The following is a 7,086-nucleotide window of genomic DNA, read 5'->3' on the forward strand; positions in this document are numbered from 1 at the left end:
AAAAGTTAAAAAGTGTGCTAAATACCTGCCTGTTTTTTAACAAATTATTACAAACAAAAATGTAGGTAATACTTCAAGACCAGTAATTAGCAATTTCTAAATAGTAGACATACATTCTTATTTTTGTGAAAATAAAATTCATTGAGACTCTCTTTTCAAAAGCATGCATTGATATATTAAAGCATGAGTTTTTTGAATTTTGTTTTCATTAATCTTGGTTTGCACTTTTGGTAAATCAACTGTATTTCAGGAATTCTTTCAGTAACAACTCAGACAAATCCTATCATTTCCATTACAAATAATTTATTTTTTGAGACAGAGATCCACCATGTAGTTCAGACCTGCCTTGAACTCACTATGTAACCCAGGCTTGCCTTGAATTCACATCAGTCCTTGAACTCACAAATAATTTTTTAAACTGAAGAAACACCAAGAAAAAAAAAGTTTCCTGCTGAAGCTGCATATTCTGTAAATATGTATATATCAAAAATAAAATTTAATCTAACCACTTCTCATATGGAAAAATCTATACTTTTCCCACATTAAAATTGTGTAAAACAAAATAAAATTTAAATATTAATCAGATTTTATTAGCTAACAGAACAATAGAGGTCAATGAAAATGGCCTTTCACCAGTCTACATTCCCACCAGCAGTGGAGAAGCCTTCCTTTTTCCCCACAGCCTCTCCAACATTTGTTGTTGAGTGATTTCGTTATGATAGCCATCCTTTCTGGGGTGAGATCATATCTCAGTGTTGTTTTAATTTGCATTTCATGTATGGCTAGTGATGTGGAGCATTTTTTCACATATATTCGCTTCTTTAATTTCTTCCTCTGAAAAGCATGTGTTCATCTCGGATGCCCATTTCTGGATTGGGTCTTTAAATTTTGGTGCCCTAGCGTTTTTTAGTTCTATATAAATTCTAGACATCAGACCTATGTCTGAGTACTTATTTGCCATGATTTTTTCCTAATTTATGGGTTGCCTTTTCACTTTGTTGGTAATTTCTTTTGATGTGCAAAAACTTCTCAGTAAGAGCAGGTCCCAGTTGTTAATTCTTTCAACTGTTTCCCAGCAATTTGATTTTTGTTCATGAAATCTTTGCCTACCCCTATGTCTTCAAGAGTTCCTTCCATGAAACCATCATGGAAATCAGTATGGAGACTCATTAGAAAAGTTGGACTGGAAATCTCATTTCAACCAGCTATTCCTCTACTGGGATTTTTCCCAGAGAATCTGAAAACATCTTATCATAGTGATATATGTGTGCCTATGTTTATAGCAGCACAATTTGTGATACCCAAATCTTGGAAACAACCATGATGCCCATCACCTGAGGAATGGTTGAGAAAGATGTGGTATTTTTACACAATGGAGTATTATTCCACTATTAAGGATGATAAACTCGAAGCCTTTATATTGAAGTGGATGCCACTTGAACATATACTCATAAGTGAAATAAACCAGACACACATGTATAAATATCATATAGTTTCCTTATTATAAGAACTCAAAAGAAGAAATACAAATAGAAAGGTATCATACAAGTAAAAGGAAAGCAGGATCTCAAGGACTAACTAACCAAGAAAGGGAAAGGGGAAGAGCTAGGAAACATGAATAAGTCAAGCCATACAGTTATATGTAGAAGATGGGCAAGGCAATGATCCTGAGAATCTTCAGAAGATTTTTCAATCTAGCAGTTAATTGGAAAGATTCTTACCCTGACTAACTATATATACTGATCCCTGTGAACGAAGCTACTGCACTGCAGATGGTAATTTGTAAAAGTAGTTTCATGCTTGGAGTGCCTGTCATTCTGGTCTTCTAAATATGAGCTGCTTGTCATGACATGCCAGTTGCTGCTATGATGTCTCTCAGGTAGATGGTTGTTCAAAAAGAAGGAGGTGGTGAATGAAAGCAAAAGACAGGAAAAGGAATGTTGTCAGACTGTCCTGCTTCAAGGTTGTATATGGTGCGATTTTTGGACTTACGTGTAAACATAAGAAGTATATAATTCTTTATGCCTGTTTTTAAAAATATTCTAATTGTTAAATGTTTTTTATCATATTCTGTAGGGACTTAAAGTTCAACATATCAATACTTGATGAAAAATATCTGTTCCATATTATGCCTAAGATGTTTGATATGCAGTGAGATAGTGAGGTTAAGCTTAACAGCCTAAATTGTATGGTAATAACAATAAGCTTGTCTGCTGAATGGTTAACAACCTAAGTTTGCAGACCACAATTAGAGAAAAAGTAGGGCTGCAAGGAAAGCCAACATTTTGGCCCTAGCCTTCTAAGGTCAATTAAGACTCAGGACATATGAGAACTTGTACTGTAATGTCATGTAACTCAGTAGTGTCCCAACTTTTCTGATCAAGGAGATTATGGGGTCAAAGAGGAAAGTGATCGATGATGTAGAGTGTGCCTAAGGAGAGTCACATGTGGAGAAAACATTCTCTCAAGCTTTCACAGAGTGCACACTGCCCAAGCAATGGCTATGACTCATTCACATGGTTGACACTGACAAAGGTTTTACAATCTGAGGTACAGGATCTCAGGATAAATCCTGAGGGAATTTCACTGACCTTATCAGACCCAAAAGCTACAACTCTTGTTGCATAGGTCCTGCTTTACCTTGGACTTAATCCTCCAGCAGAAAAGTATAAAAATGAAATAGAAGTAAATCCGTGCTGTTATGTTGAGCTGTAGGGGACTCAAGTCAACAATTTCTGACATTGTCAGTCCAGCGGAAGACCCAATACTATTATGGGCTACTGGACTCTTTTAGAATATTTTGCTGAGTTTATACACCTATAATATTCAAATAACGGAACTTAACAAGAAAAGGGGATACAGATGAATGTTCATTTTTTATCTTTGTATTCAAAATGGTTAGGATAGATATATAGTTACATTCTTTAATGAACAGAGGGATTTGTTCTAATGGTATTTGTAAATAGGATATCAAGTCCGCATCTTGTACAGCAATTAACCACTAGGAAGAATGTATGCAATGTGTTAATAATTGAAACTGTTCTACCAATTTGATTTGAAACTGTCTCATTGCTATTTGTTTGCCAATAAAATTATGGGAAAAATAATAAAAAAAGAAAAAAAATGGCCTTTCATAGTTTGATCTTTTTCAAAATAAAAGTGAAAATCTTTTATTAACTTGTAGAGATTTCTCTTCTATCAATGTTTTGTGATTTGTTTAATAGGAATTTGGTCTACAATTTAGAAAACACGTGCCTCACATGTATCATTGTTCAACACTGCCTGACACGCCCCGTATGTAGTTCCAGGTAAGTCAGCAGCACATGTTTCATATTTCATCATTTCTTCTCTGAAAACATCTCTGCCTATGAAAGGCATAAGCTCTGCAAGGCAATCACAGACCCAGAATTCCTCAAGAAAAATACACCAGGACAAAGGAACAGAACAAAAGGTAAGCGATTAAGATTACATACAAAGCAGAAAAAGTGCAGCAGTATATCTGTCTTTCTGCAGCCTATGGCAAGATGATATGATTTAATGTGTTTACATAATGAGGTTTTAATAAAAGCTGGCAGGATCAATTTTTCAAAATTTCATGAATTTGTCTCCATTTATTCTGTTCAAAAGAAAAGAAAAGAAAAACTGTGAAGTATGGAAAGGGAAGGAGGAGAAAAGGAAAAAAATGCAATTTCTTTTTTAGACACACACACACACACACACACACAGATAAGATAATCGTACACTTTATTTTTATTACTTCATTGCAGGAACTTTGAGCTAATATTATCTGGAGAGTATTTCATGCCTATATCTCATACTCTGAGTAACTACTATGAAGATAACAATATGCCATGTGTTAATATTATAGCTCTCTTGTTAACCTGTTTTGAAATGTATTTATTTTTATTTTTAGCATAAAGTAGAGGAAAAGAATTTCAAAACATATGTAATGCTGAACATAATGCAAGCAATTAAAGATTTCTTGTGTCTAATTTTCTAAAATGTAGTATTATTTTAAAATTTATTTAAATTCAATGAAAATTATTACAATTGCTCCATTTTTTAAAATCTGTAAAGTATATTTTATTTTTTCTTTTATTCATTTTAATGAGAAAAAAGATAAAATAGCAATGCAATGGTTTCAAAACAGGTTAGTATAATAGTTACAATAATTAATGCATTGCACATCTAAGTGGGATGTAATTTTATCTTTCTAGGATCAACTTCTTTGCAACGTTGGTAACTGCAAGATATTTGGAAATGTCAGCAAAATTTTTTCATACTACAGTATAAACAAAACAACATGAATACAACATGCTGTCTTCATAATAGTTATTCAGAGGACAAGATGTAGACATGATGCCTGGTCTAAACTATATGAGTATATCAGGTTTGTCAGTTGCTTCGCTTTAGACTCCAAAAGCTGAGAAGTTTTTATGAGTGCTCAAGTCTTTTCATTCTTGCTTTATTTTTTCCATTCTGTTAGTTCTGGTGGCTATTGTTAATGTATTCAGACTCATTTATTTTTAGATGTCAGTATTTAAATGAACTTAGAAGTGGTAATTGTATTTCAGGATGAAATAAACACTTTAATTCTTGAAGCATTCATTTACTACTAAATTATTTATTGCTAGCATTTACACATTATACCAGAAAAAAACCCTGTCAAGTATTTTTTGTATAACTAATGTTCTAATAGATATACTGGAACGATTAGCTGCTATGAAATCTATTAACTCATGTGTGTAGTTCATTTCAAACCTTACCTATACATCTTATCTTGTTTCATAAAAACTTTGTCACTTCCCAGTGTAGAAAGAAAAGGAACATTGACTAATTATACCATTTATCCTCAATGTAAAATTGGATATAAAATTAACTTTAAGATAGTTCTATAGAGTATCTAGAAAAGCAAACTTCTCTTAGTTGAGAGTCTGCCTAAACTCGTACATGAATTTGATAGTATTTCAAGGTGATAAGTTCACTGAGCTGATTCACTAGACAAAGAGAAAGTTCTGACATACAGTGAGCTTGATATATGTGGGATGTAATTTTATCTTCTAGGATCAACTTCTTTGCGACGTTTGTAACTGCAAGGTATTTGGAAATGTCAGCAAATTTTTTTCATACTGCAATATAAACAAAACAGCTGGAAGAGACATTGCCTCTTTAATAAATGATGCTTGGAAAAATGGCTTTCCACATAGTGATGACTAGAATTAGAACCATGTCTCTTACTATGGACTGAGCTAAAATCAAAGTGGATCAAAATTCTCAATATTAAAACAGAAACAAGACATGTGCTGAAAGAAAGAAAGAATCCAACTCTTGAAGACATTGCTTGTGACAAAGACTATATGAATAAAATCCCATTTGCACAGAAAATATTACAAAGAATCAAAAACTAGATCTCATCTTTTAAATAACTTTGGGATAGTGAAGGAAATCACCAACCAAGTGAAGAGACAGCTCAGAGTGGGAACATCTTTTCCCTGCTGTTCCTTAGACAAAGGACTCGTAGCTAAGCTACATAAAGAATTTAAAATCTTAGACACCCCCACTCCAGACCCAATCCCAAATGGGCATCTGAAATGAAAAGACACTTCTCAGCTGAAGTATAAGTTCAAACAAATATATGAAAAATGTTCAACTGATCATTTTAGAGAAATTAAAACAAAGTTGATACACCGCCTTACTAAGGAAAGGAGGGCTATCATGAAGAAATCAGCCAATAACAAAAGCTGACGGAGCTGTAGGGCATAAAAGAACCCCTCTGCACTGTTGGTGGAAGTGAAGACTGGTGCAACTACTGTAGAAATTAATGTGGAGATTTCTCAAGAAAATTAAAATTAAGGGTTCCAATTGACACAGCTATTCTTCTTCCTGGTATCTCCCTAAAAGAATTAAAAAATCCTACCTCAGTGATAGAAGCGTACCTTTGTTTATAGTAACATGACTTATAACAGCTAAAACTTGCAAACAGGCCAAATGTCACTGATAAATGGACAAAGAAAATGTGGGTTTTTGTGCAGTGCAGTACTTCTTGGTCATAAAAAAGGATAAACATGAGATACTTCCAGGTAAATGGCTGCATCTGGAAACCACACTCATAAGTGAAATAAATTGGGCAAACAAGTGTGTGTATCACATTGTTCTTTGGTGTGAGAAACCAAAACTGTAAATCAGGGTCAAAATGTAGAACTTCTACTGTCTTATAGAAGTGGAAAATATAAAAGATTTAAAGTTAATTTAGAGTTAAATATGAACCTACTAAGAGAAAAAAATGTTATTTTCTTTTATGATTATAAATTATTTATTAAAAGTAGGAAGACTGATATTCAGTTGAGATCACAAGGGATAAGCAGGTGTTGGCCTGATGGGTTGAAAGTTAGCATTTTCAGTTCAAAGGGAAGAACGTGGACACAGATACACATGCATGGGGTGGAGGAGGCATGGCTGTGTGTGGGGGGGGGTGGAGGAGGCATGGATGTATGTGTGTGTATCTGTGTGCACATGTGTGTATGTTTTTGTTCACTCCTGTCTGCATGTGTGTGTATGTGCATGTGTGTGTGTGTGTGTGTGTGTGTGTGTGTGTGTGTGTAAAAACATGGACACATGGACAGAGGTGGGTGCCAGGGCATAAATACAGGTCAGAGGGAGGAAGGCAGTCATGAAATAAACATCTAACATCATGGAGCTTAAACTCTTATCAATAGTGAATAAAAATTGTAAGGAATTCCCAAAATGATTAAATAATCACTGGGTAGGTCTATTAGACCCCAAACATAATATTGAAAAGATCTTTTGTTTTATATATTTGTTTGGACACTTTCATCACAAAATTAGAAAAGAAATGGGCATGACTGCACAAACCTGTAATCCCAGAACTCTTGGGGAAACTAGAAGTTCCTCTCTAACTTGTCAATTTAGCAAGCTCTTCCCAAAATAAGATGATATGGTTATGGTATTGTGTGGAGTATGACCTTAAGTACTAAAATTATTGTTGTTTTCCTTTTCTTAACCCAACTATATTCTTCTGTTGATGTTACTATTACTGCTTTGCTTTTTTTTTTTTTTTTTTTTTTT

General features: G+C 33.9%; 1 pseudogene; it reads left to right on the top strand.

Moving 5' to 3' along the window:
* Positions 1 to 6,065: 6,065 nt before the first annotated feature.
* The window catches only part of LOC101560273, a 9,160-nt pseudogene continuing 8,139 nt past the window's right edge, over positions 6,066 to 7,086 (top strand).

Source organism: Octodon degus, unplaced genomic scaffold (assembly GCF_000260255.1).
Source record: "Octodon degus isolate 3935 unplaced genomic scaffold, OctDeg1.0 scaffold00013, whole genome shotgun sequence".
Lineage (NCBI taxonomy): Eukaryota > Metazoa > Chordata > Mammalia > Rodentia > Octodontidae > Octodon > Octodon degus.